Here is a 15,624-nt window from a genome sequence, read left to right as displayed (position 1 = left end):
TCAGGGTATATACCATGTGCATTCCACAACACTCTTTTAATATGTAAAAATATCCTTGGATAAAGCAAGTTTTAGAGTTGAGCACAACTCTATGAAACGGGAAGATGTGTCTGTGGCTGGACACAAACCACTTACTGTCCTGGTGCAGAAAGAGCAGCATTGTGTTTGCAAATAAGTCATGAAACAGTTTTTCCCCGTGTTCTTTATCATTAACATATCGTGCTGTGCAGGAATCTTGAGCCACCCCTTTTTGTTTGCATTAATATGTTTATTAAGACATGCAAACATACATAGAAATACAGCATATAAGGTAAAAACAGAATCTGTATAAAGTCAATATTTGGTGTGATCATCTTTATTCGTCAGCATTCGTCAGTCTGCAATCTCTCAGTCAAACTTTCTTAGTATTTCTTCAAGTAGTCTTCAGGAATAGTTCTCCAGGCTTCTTGATTTCCAAGCTCTTCTTTGGATGTTGGTTGGATGATTTATAGGTCACTGTTGTTGTCATATTATCATGATCACCATCGTCGAGCATGGTTTTCTGTCAGATACCTATCTGACAGATACAGGGACTGCACTGAAAATGAGTGAAAAAGCAGCCAATGAAAGACCTTCAGAAAACCTGGAGAACTATTTCTCAAGACCACCTTAAAAATTACAATTAAAAGTCTGGCTCCTTGGGAAAAGTTTTTTAAACATGAGGGGTGGCTCAAGTCTTTTGCACAGACTAAAAATGTATCTACATGTTAATTTATTGTCTTTAAATAAAAATGAATGAAACATTATATCAATATTTCCTGTCCTTTTATTGGCTGATGCCGTCTTTTCCAGCCTGCTTCCTGAATAATATGAAATGACAATTTTCACAATAAAAGCAGGAGATGCATTTTATAAAAGCAAACTTTGCGCTGCTGAGAAACACGTGGCATTAAATTCTTGAGGTAGAGGTCCGAGTGGGTTAGGGCAATTGAGAGGAAGTGTTGTTATCTTAAAACAAAAGCCTGTCAAAAGTGTGTTTGTATTTACAGAAGCTGTTGTGTCTGCAACGTCTTCTGCTGATAGTAAATTTATGAGAAAAGAAGAACCATGACCTACTGTTTTTCCTTGACAGAGACATTGTTGGTGGTTGGCCATGTTTTTGCACTGATCTGTGACGCAAACAGTTCTTTAGGAACCTGAAACCTAAACTACGTTTAAAACCTTAAACTAATACTAGAAGAAAACAGCTTACAGTTTCTTAAAAAACTGAAGCAAGGAAAATATATTTGCAATTTTTCAAATAAAGAATTATTTAAAAGAGTAAGTGGCTGTACTTACTAATGATCAAATGATATAACTGTAATGGGAAGGTAAGGCAAAAAGAGAACAAGTAGTAACGTGAAACACTGTAACAGGAAGTTGAAACAATATCATGACCACACGGCCACAATCTCTGTGCTCATGTTCTTGCGACAGTCCTTTTCTGTATCTTCAAATGTGTCCGGTCAGACACACAAACAGGTCAGTCTGTTACAATCTATTTAAAACTTTCACATAATACACTTTCATTTGCTTACTATTTTGACACATGCATAAAGTCTTCAGGGTTTTTTAAATTGAATTTTTAGCATGCTTGTTTCTTTAAGCCGATTCAGTGACACTATTTTCTTTTGTTCTTGTTCCTGATAGCTTCCAAAACTGATGTATGTCAAGAAGAGTCCTTTACTCCCATGTGCATCCTCAGTTACTGAATCATGTCTGCATTCATGGCACTGAGCGTGTGCACAGCTCCAAGACTGCAGCGCCAAATGGTGCAACATTGTCTTTTGCTCAATCCCGATTGTGTTCTGCTGTTGCTGGTTCCTTGCTAAAAAAAAAAAAAAAAAGAAGAAGAAGAAGAAAGAAAAACATATCAACAGCAGTAGATACCTGCTTTAAAAATATTATTTACAGACTGCACTGCCAGAATAACCAACAACATATAGACTGTGTATATATACATTTATTTATTACATTTGGAAAATGAATGCCTTAAAGTATCTACTACAATATTAAACCCAAATGCAACAAGAGCACAACCAAAGCCACTGTCTACTGCAGCGAGACGCTCTGTCTGTTTGCATTTTGAAACACCAACTAGACCTGCATCCTGGTCACAGACCTGCATCTCTTTTTTTGTTCTGATGACGATAATGAGACTCAAACACTTGAGTTTTGCTATTAACATATCAGGTACCTAGAAATCACTGTGGAATAGACTGTATGTGAATTCTAATGCACGCATTTATTTTATTAAGGTCTTGGCTTGAAGGAGATTACTAGTTGGCGTCACACATTTAAAAGTACTCATAAGGGTGACAAAGTGATGTTTCTTCACTAAGAACTTTGAGTGAAATGACCTCATTGAAACATACATACAGTTTACAGTACAGACCTTATTAAATACAATTACATGTGCATTTTGGTGAGAAGCTTATATGCATTTTAATGGTTTCTTATAGTAGGCAAAGTTCCTTTAAAGACCGCACTGTCATGAGGCTCCTCACCTGTTTGCGTTCATGCTGTACAATACTGCCACCTTGTGTTTAAAGGCGTCTGTGTCCTGTTTACAGCAAGCTGAGTGGCCAGTAACTAGTTTCTGGAGGTTTGCGCATGCACATTTTCGGTAAACCTCTGGTCTTTAATGGTAAACCGAGGGGAGACCAGAGTCAGGTGCATGCTGGTCTGCTTTTACTTCTCTAAGATCGGTCATTAGCCTTCCGTGATTCCGTTTCATAAAAGAGGAATTTCCTCTTGCTAACCAACATGTGTGATGCAGACAGGGGCGGATCTGCACGGATGGCATGGACCACCCTAAAATAATCTCTTACCACCCCTGGTGCCACACTAGTTTTGCATACGACAGTACTAGAGAGAAACGTGGACGGTTCATTCTCTGCCAGATCCTATAGTTTCACATTTCTAAAAGAAGTAAAACATTTCTTATGTTCCACTTTCTCAGTAATTTGACTTTGTACTTTTTATGTGATATAGCTGACAAACAAATGATGTAAAGGTAGATTTGTCATAGAGAAATGATTTAATCACTGAATTGTGACTGATTCACGAAGGCATTTACATGTGACCAAATCTTCTTACCGTTAACAGTTAAAGTCCTGTCAGACACTAAATGATAGCCCTAACAAACTGTTTAATTCTCTCACTTAATACATTTCAATTTTATTTAATAATTATTTTGCCAAATGTAGAAAATATTTAAAGCTTCACGTTCTGTTTGCGATTGACAGCCACTCAGAAAGCTGGTTTAAAGAAACCGGAGGTAAAAGCACTTCAAGCACTTTGAATCATTTAATCAGTTTAATAATTTCAATTTACCGGTCGATCTACGTCCCTACCCTCACCTATGGCCACGAGCTGTGGGTAGTGACCGAAAGAAAGAGATCGCGGATACAAGCAGCAGAAATGAGCTTCCTCCGAAGGGTGGCTGGCCTCTCCCTTAGAGATAGGGTGAGAAGTTCGGCCATCCGGGAGGGGCTCAGAGTAGAGCAGCTGCTGCTCCACATCGAAAGGAGCCAGCTGAGGTGGTTCGGGCATCTGACAAGGATGCCCCCTGGGCGCCTCCTGGGTGAGGTGTTCCAGGCATGTCCCACTGGGAGGAGGCCCCGGGCAGACCCAGGACACGCTGGAGAGATTATATCTCTCGGCTGGCCTGGGAACGCCTTGGTATTCCCCCGGATAAGCTGGAGGAGGTGGCTGGGGAGAGGGAGGTCTGGGCCTCTTTGCTTAGGCTGCTGCCCCTGCGACCCGGCCTCGGATAAAGCGGATGAAGATGGATGGATAATAATTTCAACTTTCAAATAAAACAGATACAGTACTGTGCAGATGTCTTGACCCAGCCCTCATTACTTTATATTCAGGACCAATCATGAGAAAAAGAAAGTAGAAGGAAGCACGTTACAGTGAAGTGCTGAAACTAACTACAATCATGAGTTTGTGGATGGAAGTCACCTTGTTTATACTGATGATGGCAGGAACACAAAGATAGATGTAAAAGCTGTCAAAGAATAAGCACAAAGCAGTTTCATCCAATACTCTAAAACAGCGGTCCCCAACCCCCGGGCCTCGGACCGGTACCGGTCCGTGAATCGTTTGGTACCGGGCCGCGAGAGTTGAGGCTCAGGTGTGAAATGTATAGTTTTCAGGGTTTTTATCGGTTTTCAGCGTTATTTTGTTACCGTTTTTATCGTTTACTCGGTCTTCCTGGGTCTTTTCACGTGTGTTATGAATAAATCTTCTTTTTTCAGTACCGGTACTAGTTTTATTTTGTTGTATTTATCCGCGACACCTTAAAGGCCGGTCCGTGAAAATATTGTCGGGCATAAACCGGTCCGTGGCGCAAAAAAGGTTGCGGACCGCTGCTCTAAAGTGTTGTGTGATTGGGAAGTGCATCAAAACAAGCAATGGATAATGACCATCACCCACTGTACAGTACATTTACTATGAGTATATAAAGAGAAGTATGGAAGGTCTTACTTACGATGTCCTTATCACTGTCATATCACAATAGTGAATTTGAATAGTTTTTATTTGAACACTGGTTAAACTCAGCTCTGTAGAAGAAAACTATTACAATAACAGCCACAATATTGTGTAAAAAAGTATTTTTATGGCCAGACACCTTTCCTCATATACCATTCAGCACATTAATAAGTCAGCAAAAGTAAAAAAAATATGGCTTCAGCGGTGACATAAGCCCTTAGCCAACAGCCAAACTGGTTGTACCATATCCACGAATGACCTGTGTGGTGATCACAGTTGCGCTGGCGGGCTGGTTCTCCCTGATCTTCTGCTCACGATGCATCTGGCACCAGGCACAGGGGTAACAGAAAAGTACTGTGCACCAGTCCTCACAGCCAGAACCCTGCAGGGTGGAGAAGAACAAAATAAGCAACAGCGCTGGCATCCAGTCAATTAAGACACACAGATTTTTCATTATTCTGGACCCAAACCAACGTGACTAGAAAGAAAATCAAGCAGCAACCTCCAAGGTTTAAAAGTGAAGCCAATGTGGAAGACTCAAAACTTCACTTCCTCTAGTGGCCACCTCCATCTTTTAAATCTTGTCTGTAACATAGCCCCTCCATCTCTAACCCAGCCTTACTTCGATGTTGTGTTGCTCTCTGATGGACTGGCGGAGTAAGCAGGACACCACGCCGCAAATATCCAGGAGTGATGCGCAGCAGCACCATCCATGTTTACTAACTGTCATGCACTGCATGCAGGGGAAGCACCAAAAGCCGCAGCAACCTTCAGATAAAAAAATATACAGATTTAAACTGCACAACAAAAAATGTAAGGAGCACTTTTCAGTCAGATTATCACATCCACTCAGTTAAATCGCCTGGATATTGATGTGGTCAGTTAAGCAGCAGAGACGGTTGGTTATCAGTTTCAGGTACTTTGATGTTAACGAAATTAAGAATAGCTGCACAAGAGAAACAACAATGAGACAACCCCCACAGAAGGCCGCTTATCCATCAGAAGGACACGTATCTGTTCCTTTATGCAAGGAGGAACAGGATGAGCATTGCCAAAGCTATAAATGACCACCAGCTAGTGTAAAAGTCTCTGACTGAACAATCAGAAACAGACTTCATGAGGGTGCCCTGAGAGCAAGTTCACTGTGAGCTTATGTGACAGATGTGAAAGGATCTGGTGAAGCCATGGAGAACGTTATGCTGGTGTAACATCTTTCAGCATGAGTGGTTTGCTGGTGGGTCAGTGATGGCCTGGGGAGGGATATCCATGGAGGGACACACAGACCCGACACCCTGACTGTCATTAGGATGAAACCATGGACTCACTGTTAGACCTTACGCTGGTGCATTTGGTCCACGACAATGCTTGGCCTCGTACCGAAAGTATGCAGGATGTTGAAGTTCATACCTGACCTAATCCTGTGAAGTACCTTTGGGACATTATGTTTCGGTCCATCTGACAGTGCCAGGTTGCACCTCAGACTATCCAGGAGCTCAGAGATGCCCTGGTCCAGATCTGGGAGCAGGCCAATGATGTCAGGCATACATGCACAACAAAACTACCACTTTCATTACAGGTGAGCTGCTCTAAATAAATTATGAAATTGTATGAAATTATATTTAATGTGTCAAATAGCAGTGTTTACTAAAACACATACTTTTGTCATGGCAATAATGAAGCAAAGACTATAAATAATTCAAAACACAAAACACTGAGTCACCGACCCAGGATCATGACAACTTTGCTGCTTTAGTTCACCCTTGTCATGTTTTTTGGTAGCTTTGGTAGAAACCAAAAGACAGGAAGAAAGAGAAGAAATGCCAAACCCTGAGAATGTTGCCTTCATGTGAGGTTTCAATTAGTTCTCTGGGTATTTAAACACTTCTCATTCTTGCTTTCAATTTGTGTGTTCCCTGTGCACGTGCTTCCTCTTCACATCACATGATCTGCATGTGTTCTGTTTGGTCACCTCATTGAGTGGTTCATTTGAAGTTTTCAGCTACCATTTTTTTTTTTAACTTTTTTTGGTGGATGGCATGAGTTTGTTCCAGTTTCCAGTCAGCTAAAATTAAAATAGTCCTTTTAATAACCTGCCTGTAGGTCCAGTGTTTGGCTCCTCATCCTCGCAGCCTTTCTTACTCAACCAATGAAAAGATATTTGCTTCTACCTGCAGAAACACCTTCACCACAGCATTTATGCCTCCACACTGTTGATAATGTCATTACATGTTAGGTCAGTCATGTTATGGCGTTCATTAAATTTCAGAAGGTTAAACTAAACATTAAAGTGTTCAGAGACTAGTTTCCCAGTTCGCTTAGAGCACTCTGACTCCATAATGCTACTAAATGGTTATTGTTATGAGACAGTCTCAGATATTTTATCTTCTTGATTTTTTACTGACATCAGACTCTCTGCTACCTTACTGCAAACAAAGTCTGAAACAAAGCTGAGGAAATCGCTCATGTTGAAATCCCTGCTGTTTGTAGAGTTTGCTGGGTTCACTTACAGGTGTCCATATCAGAGCAGCAGTCAGAGGTCGGTGCTCCATTGGCTAGAGTTTTGAAAAGCCCTGGTGACTGTCACCACCTCGGTGGTCTGCTGGTGGATGGTAGCCATGACTGTAGGAAACAAGACAGAAATGAAGACGCAGACTGAAATGTTTTAGTGGTTATAGCTTGTCAAGGGTAGTGTCGTGGATGAGAGAAGGAGGACCCAAACGCTGGACTCACAGGCAGGTAGGTGAAGGTGGATGTTTATTGCCGAAGGAGTGAGCAAACAGTACAGAGGGAGGAAATGGCTGGCTGACTGAATGAATGAACAAAGGACTGACTGACTGACTGACTGACTGACTGACTGACTGGACATACAGACGACATCAGACATACATCATTAACATCAATGACACGACAGAGAACTGGTGAAACCGAGGAACTTAAATACACAGGTTGAATGATGACAATGATTGGAAACAGGTGAGTACAGGGCTGAACATAATCTGACTAATGACACGGGAGACAAGCTGACACGGGAAAAGACAGGAAGTGAGAACATTAATGTGGCAAACCAAACTGAACATGAACAAACTGAAATCACTGGGTCAACGACCCAGGAACCCTGACAGTACCCCCCCCTTCAAAGGCCGGCACCCGACGGCCAAAAGAGAAAGAAGAAAAAAAAACCAGAACAGGGTGGGCGGAGGGGGCCCAGGACGGAGGGACGGAGTCCACACCAAGACAGTTCAGGTGGGCGCCCCCGCGGCCCGCGGCCGAGACGAGACAGTTCAGGTGGGCGTCCACGCGGCCCGCGGCCGAGACGAGACAGTTCAGGTGGGCGTCCACGCGGCCCGCGGCCGAGACGAGACAGTTCAGGTGGGCGTCCACGCGGCCCGCGGCCGAGACGAGACAGTTCAGGGGGCCGACCGTGCGGACGGCAACGGCGACAGCACTGGTCCGGGGGCCGACCGCGTGGAAAGCAACGGCGGCGACGTGGGCACAGTTCGGGGGGCCGGCCGTGCGGAAGGCGACGGCGGCCACTCAGGCGAAGGCGGTCGGGGGGCCGGCCGTGCGGAAGGCGACGGCGGCCACTCAGGCGAAGGCGGTCGGGGGGCCGGCCGTGCGGAAGGCGACGGCGGCCACTCAGGCGAAGAGGGTCTGTGGGCCGCCCACGACGGCGATGGCGCCCGGCCAGAGGCCTAGCCAGCGGTCTAGAAAATGGCCGTTTAGCTCCAGACCCAGGCGAGGCTGAAGGCTCTGAGGCTGAAGGCTCTGAGGCTGAAGGCTCTGAGGCTGAAGGCTCTGAGGCTGAAGGCTCTGAGGCTGCAGCGGACGAAGGCTCTGAGGCTGCAGCGGACGAAGGCTCTGAGGCTGCAGCGGACGAAGGCTCTGAGGCTGCAGCGGACGAAGGCTCTGAGGCTGCAGCGGACGAAGGCTCTGAGGCTGCAGCGGACGAAGGCTCTGAGGCTGCAGCGGACGAAGGCTCTGAGGCTGCAGCGGACGAAGGCTCTGAGGCTGCAGCGGACGAAGGCTCTGAGGCTGCAGCGGACGAAGGCTCTGAGGCTGCAGCGGACGAAGGCTCTGAGGCTGCAGCGGACGAAGGCTCTGAGGCTGCAGCGGACGAAGGCTCTGAGGCTGCAGCGGACGAAGGCTCTGAGGCTGCAGCGGACGAAGGCTCTGAGGCTGCAGCGGACGAAGGCTCTGAGGCTGCAGCGGACGAAGGCTCTGAGGCTGCAGCGGACGAAGGCTCTGAGGCTGCAGCGGACGAAGGCTCTGAGGCTGCAGCGGACGAAGGCTCTGAGGCTGCAGCGGACGAAGGCTCTGAGGCTGCAGCGGACGAAGGCTCTGAGGCTGCAGCGGACGAAGGCTCTGAGGCTGCAGCGGACGAAGGCTCTGAGGCTGCAGCGGACGAAGGCTCTGAGGCTGCAGCGGACGAAGGCTCTGAGGCTGCAGCGGACGAAGGCTCTGAGGCTGCAGCGGACGAAGGCTCTGAGGCTGCAGCGGACGAAGGCTCTGAGGCTGCAGCGGACGAAGGCTCTGAGGCTGCAGCGGACGAAGGCTCTGAGGCTGCAGCGGACGAAGGCTCTGAGGCTGCAGCGGACGAAGGCTCTGAGGCTGCAGCGGACGAAGGCTCTGAGGCTGCAGCGGACGAAGGCTCTGAGGCTGCAGCGGACGAAGGCTCTGAGGCTGCAGCGGACGAAGGCTCTGAGGCTGCAGCGGACGAAGGCTCTGAGGCTGCAGCTGAGGCAGAGGCCGGGCCGGGCGTGGGTGCAGCTGAGGCAGAGGCCGGGCCGGGCGTGGGTGCAGCTGAGGCAGAGGCCTGACCAGGCGATGCAGGCGCGGAGGCCTCTGGCCGGAGACAGGCAGGGCCAGCAGGCGCGGAGGCCCCTGGCTGAGGAGCGGCCGGGCCAGCGGGTGCGGAAACCCCTGGCTGAGGAGCGGCCGGGCCAGCGGGTGCGGAAACCCCTGGCTGAGGAGCGGCCGGGCCAGCGGGTGCGGAAACCCCTGGCTGAGGAGCGGCCGGGCCAGCGGGTGCGGAAACCCCTGGCTGAGGAGCGGCCGGGCCAGCGGGTGCGGAAACCCCTGGCTGAGAAGCAGGAAGGCTCACAGCTGGCTCTGGGTGCTGTGGCTGCAGGTCCGGGAACTGGACGGGATGGTGGACAGGTGACTGGGAAACAGGAGGCGACTGGGCTACAGAAGAGTGGAGGACAGGTGGAGACTGGACTACAGGTGACTGGAGGACAGGTGGAGACTGAGCTACAGGTGACTGGAGGACAGGTGGAGACTGAGCTACAGGTGACTGGAGGACAGGTGGAGACTGAGCTACAGGTGACTGGAGGACAGGTGGAGACTGAGCTACAGGTGACTGGAGGACAGGTGGAGACTGAGCTACAGGTGACTGGAGGACAGGTGGAGACTGAGCTACAGGTGACTGAACTGACTGGACAGCAGGTGAGGGAACTGATTGGACTAAGGAGACTGACGGATAAACAGAGGCCGGTGAGGCTAATGGCTGAGCTAAAGAGTGAGCTAGTGACGGAGATAAAATTACGGCTTGGGCTCGTAAGGCTGGTGCCTGGGCAGGGGACAGTTCAGCTAGTCTAACCAGTGATACTGCGAGGGCGTGAAAAGCTGGATCAGGAGGTGGATGAAAGGGTGAAGTAGTAGGTGGACCGGTTAGCTCTTCCAAGCCTCCAGGGAGGTCAGGCTGGGTTCTGGCTGCCCTCAGCCTGGGCGCTGGGACAGGCACAGAAGGTGGCTGGACACCAGTCACCCCCACCCGAGAAACAGGAGCGGGTGTGGAGGTAGACTGGGTCGCAGCTGCCCTCCTCCTGGGAGCTGGCACTGGAGTGGGTGTAGGCTGACTGATAGGAGTGGAAATAACGACTGGGTGAGTGACACTGACAAGTCTATCGGGTTGTATTCCGGTCTTTCTGCCACCACTATTTACAGTTTTTGACTGAACAGTCTTTGGGGAGCCAGAGCAAAAAAGATCTTCCCAGTCCACATCATCCTCAAGGAGGGAAACTCCCCATGAATCGGAAAAGAGTCTGTGGTGTGTTTTAAGTGGATAATCAGATGAGGGGTGTGGAAAACAGTCACTGGAACTCACCACCGGGAGTTGCTGAACAGAGTCCGTTTTATGGCGGCGTGTGCGCCGCTCCCCCCGGGAAGAGGAAGCGGGCCGGGTAAACGGCTGAGCCTCTGGCGCGGTAGCCTCCGCTGAGCCGAGATGGGAGGTGTAGCCGCTGTGCCGTGGCGAGGCGGAAAGGCTGGAGAGTGAAAAGGCTGGCGGGCGAGCGAGGAGCGAAGCGGCGGGAGAGCGAGCGGCCGAAGCTTGGGCTGTGACGCCCACTCTCCGCGGCGAATGCTCCGGTGCAGCTGAGGCAGCAGGTGGGGGAACGTGGCGTCTCCGAGGCCCGCCCAGAGCCAGGCGAGTCCCCTCGAAGACGTGCTCTCTCTCCGCGAAGAGCCGCTGTTTTCCCCGAAGCCCCTCCGTCCAGCGAAGGAGCGCTGCCTCCTGCCGCTCGAAAAGTTCAGGGTCCGCTGGGTCCACAACGCGGGGTCGTGTCATTCTGTCAAGGGTAGTGTCGTGGATGAGAGAAGGAGGACCCAAACGCTGGACTCACAGGCAGGTAGGTGAAGGTGGATGTTTATTGCCGAAGGAGTGAGCAAACAGTACAGAGGGAGGAAATGGCTGGCTGACTGAATGAATGAACAAAGGACTGACTGACTGACTGACTGGACATACAGACGACATCAGACATACATCATTAACATCAATGACACGACAGAGAACTGGTGAAACCGAGGAACTTAAATACACAGGTTGAATGATGACAATGATTGGAAACAGGTGAGTACAGGGCTGAACATAATCTGACTAATGACACGGGAGACAAGCTGACACGGGAAAAGACAGGAAGTGAGAACATTAATGTGGCAAACCAAACTGAACATGAACAAACTGAAATCACTGGGTCAACGACCCAGGAACCCTGACATAGCTCTTGTGTATGAAGACATTTAGTGCTAGAATATGAAAATATGACAAAGGAAATCTATAAATACCTTGGACCAGCTGTAACACTGATTTGTGTACAGTACAGAGGAAAGAGTTCACCATGCAAATTACATCATATTTACATTGATGTATTGCAACTATGTCTTCCTGAGAAAAATTACATCAAATATTACATTCATGAGTTCACAATGATTCACTTCATCAGTTTAAGAAAGAATGTCTTACCTTCTTCTTCTTCTCTCTTTCTCTGAGAAAAAACAAAATGAGACATTTGGGAAACTCAGCATCTTTCCACAAATCAGAAAGAGGAAGTGAAAGTGGAGGTCAAGTCTGTTAAGGGCTCCGTGCACACACACGCTGTTGAGAGTTCGCCTGAATAACTCACTCTCCAGCTCCGGTAACTAACCTTCCCTAATACACACTCAACGTCTTTCATGCAGCACAACCAAAACAGTAACATTGTAACAGAGATCCTGAACACACACACACACACACACACACACACACACACACACACACACACACACACACACACACACACAGGAGGACCAGGAGAGTCGCAGACATCAAAATGTAAATGTAATAATTAAGTGTGCAATAAAGTGTGCCTTAATAAATTCATTTATAAATTAGTTTTTAATTTCTTTGTTTTATGTAAATATCAATAAAGTTAGTCCTTTTGTTAGACTGGTGGGTGTAGCCTGCCCTGCAGTAGCTGGAATAGGCTCTAGCCCCCCCACAACCAATGAACTATTAATTACCTAAATATAAAATAAGGATTTGAACAATGGAGACAATATGAGGATGAGCCAAAAGCAGGACCCAAAGAGCAGACTCATACAACAGTGAAAGGATTTTATTTACAGTGAAAATAGCAACTTAAATGAGGTGATGAGTGCAGATTTCGTGTGCTCATCTTAAAGAGGGAGATGGGGAAGGTGTGGATGAGCACTACTGAGCAGCAGTCATGTGCTCCTGCCACATCTCAGTGTTAATAGTGCTCTAGTTTTCATACAAACATGGCATGTCAGCAACATTGTGATTCCTTCTGTAGCAAGCTTATCAGAGAATCTTCTCCAAGCACAGCATCCCAGCAAACTTCAAACCCAGAAACACAGACAAAAACTGGTTCATCCCAAGGACAAAACTCCCAAACACCAACTAAACAATGTGGTATTTGCTCTGCAATGCAGCGAGGAGAGCTCAGACTTCTACATTGGAGAAACCAAAGAGCCACTTCGTAAACGCATGGCACAACATGGAAGAGATGAGACTCAGTCAACGCCTTTTGTCACACCTTGGCACATGTGATGAGGCACGTGATCGACCCTCTTAAGGGACACTCCTGCTAGGATTTAAATACCTGGGACTCACCACTATTTGATCATAGAACTGAAGAAGTTTTATGGATAAGATGTTAAATCTTTAAGAAACTTAAAGAAGTCCAGTCGCTTTCATTCCAACCTCGTTAGATTACCATGACCTAGATGACGGTGTCAGGGGTTTGTGTGTGGATGAGAGGAAGAGAGGACAAGGACTCGTGGCTTGATTGAAGATGAGAATGGCGTTTATTATACAAAATAGATCAACAGAACGTGAACGAACGCTGACTGGCTGAACTGAAAGCACACACGGAAACGACAACATCACATCGACAATGACACAACCCAGAACAGAGAGAAACTGAGGGTTTTAATACAGGGACTGATGAGGATGATAATGAGAGACCGGTGAGTACACAGCTGAACATAATGAAACAGGAAATGAAAAATGTGGAAAATAAACAGTGAACATGAACTGAAAATGCTGGGTCAACGACCCAGGAACCCTGACAGGCGGAGAAACTACACAGATGTGTGTGTGTTGTGTGTGTGTGTTGCTATGCCTGGATCTGGGGTTCTCCCTGTGGGACATTGTTATGGAGGGTGAGTTCCCCTCCCTGCTGCTCCCCACTCGTTGTTACAACGACCAATACTGGACGTGTAGCTCCAGAGCACCTGACAAGGTGTTGTGGCATGATTTCTGGCCTGTGCCCTCAGGGGATGCAGTTGGGATGTTTTGTACCTCTTTAGCGCACAGCCACCCCATCTGACTTTTCCTCGGCTCGTGCCATGGCCACTGTCCTCTGCCAGGGTGGACTGCCCATTGCGTCTGGTTGTCTGGGGCTCTTGCCTTTTGACTATGGGCATCCATTCCCTCCCCTCTTTCTCTTTCTCTCTCTCTTTCTGTTTCGTTTCTTTTTCGATCCCTCCTCCTTCTTGTCTTTATTATCATCTCTTCTTCTGTCTTTTGCCAACCTGGCCCTCACCCCCTATCAGCCCTGGCATAATAACCAGTCTGATAATAATGTGAATAATAAAATAAACTGAAATGAGTACCAATAGGAGCCTATACAGAGTCTACAGCGCTCCTCTTGGCAAAGCAAATGTGTTTGGCTCAACAAAGCATTCAGACCATGTTTTTACTAAAAGTGCCTGACACGACAGGTTTAAAAAAAAGAAAGAGGGAGAAAAGAGAAGTTAGAGATAAATAACTCTAAATCTGGCTGTAACTAAATTAATAAATGGGAACAAATGAATACTGCTTACTTGTCACACTGTAGTTTAATCCAGGAAGCTTAATATTTGCAGGGTTAAGTTTCTCTGAGAATCCAAATATGGTGGCGTGATCCGGCCAGATGAGTGAAAGATCACAGCAAACAAGGTTACAACTTGTTACAGTTGTAACCTTGTTACAGCAGTTACAGCAGCAGGGCCAAACATCAGAGAGCCTTAAATGTTTAAATGTTACCACAAATGCTGCAATAATAACTCCCACTCTGGCTTCTTCTTAATACGCCGCCCCAATGACAGAGCTCAAACACAGCTGAGTGGAACAAACCTCAGCCCCTGCAGCTCCGCCCACAGCATACCAAGCATAAACTAAAAACAGAACCAGCCCCAGCCTGCCCAGACCCTCACAGACAAATGGTCAAGAAGACAAAGTCTATAGAAAATGCTGTTTTTTAATATATTACTATTCTGCCATGATGTAGCTGGGCTACTTTTTTATTTTGCGAACATAGAGGTAGGAGTGAAATCTTAAACCCCCTTGTGCCAGTCTGTTAATACTTCTGCGATCATTCCAAACACACACACTCAAACAAACTAAACTGGTTACATTCATAAACATTTGGCCCCAATATGTCAGTCTTTCACTACATTTACTGACATACAGACAAAAGAATGCTTGGAAGCCATGACTAAATGAGCTGCTAGAGGAGATTAACTGGATAATAATGCACATGTACATAGATAAATATTTACTTATCCATGTGGAAATAGTGTTGTAGGTCACAAAAATGCTGTTACATCCCACATAGCCAAATTGGTATGGCCTGGATCTAGTCCACACAATGTGCTTACACATGGCCCACATGCCGCAAAGAATGACGGCCCTTTGGTGGCCCAGATCTGGTTTGCCAGAGGTGGCCCACACATGGGCCAGCACGAGGCCAGTTGCAGACACACTGCTGACCCTGTGCTGGCCCAGAACAGTTTCAGCTCTGGCCCAAGATGTCAGCCTAATGTGTACCTTAATCAAGCCATGTAATAACAACATGTGCCAGAACATAATAGTGCAAAAGTACCACGACAAAACTCTGTTCAGAAAATGAATGGACTGATTCTTATATAGTGCTTTTCTACTCTCCCAGATTACTCAAAGTGATCTATACAACAAGCCACATTCAATCAGTCACACACTTTCTCTAAATTGCACACTTCTTAACTACATTGACACTTTTGACATGCAGAGTAGAGAAGCCAGGGATCGAACCACAAATCTTCCAGTCAGGAGGTGACCTGCTCTACCTCCTGAGCTACAGCCAACCAGTGGTACACATGAGTAAGCCCTCACTAGGTTTTGGATAAAGTGTACACTCACAAACCTGCATTTGAAGCATTGGCTACCATAGCAGTATTGGATTGCAACATGGCATTTGGGTCTTCAAACTAAAGTAGCAAAATAGGAACATAAATAGGGGCATCATTGCCAGAACTGGCCCACATCTGGTTGACATACACCCTGCCATGACACCAGTTACTCAG

General features: G+C 47.2%; 1 pseudogene across 1 annotated transcript; it reads right to left on the bottom strand.

Moving 5' to 3' along the window:
* Positions 1-1,409: 1,409 nt before the first annotated feature.
* Positions 1,410-14,361, bottom strand: LOC146636531 (PLAC8-like protein 1; annotated as a pseudogene). The gene is made up of 7 exons (XR_014905463.1): positions 14,125-14,361; positions 11,762-11,783; positions 7,026-7,137; positions 5,141-5,286; positions 4,762-4,900; positions 1,706-1,846; positions 1,410-1,468 (listed from the first exon to the last, which is right to left on the bottom strand). The product of XR_014905463.1 is annotated as a PLAC8-like protein 1 (transcript).
* Positions 14,362-15,624: the final 1,263 nt, after the last annotated feature.

Source organism: Diplotaxodon limnothrissa, linkage group LG3 (genome assembly GCF_057381915.1).
Source record: "Diplotaxodon limnothrissa isolate DT_005_m linkage group LG3, D_limnothrissa_male_GT1.1, whole genome shotgun sequence".
NCBI classification, from domain to species: Eukaryota; Metazoa; Chordata; class Actinopteri; order Cichliformes; family Cichlidae; genus Diplotaxodon; species Diplotaxodon limnothrissa.
The sequence above is the reverse complement of the archived record's forward strand: the minus strand, read 5'-3'. Positions and strand labels throughout refer to the sequence as shown.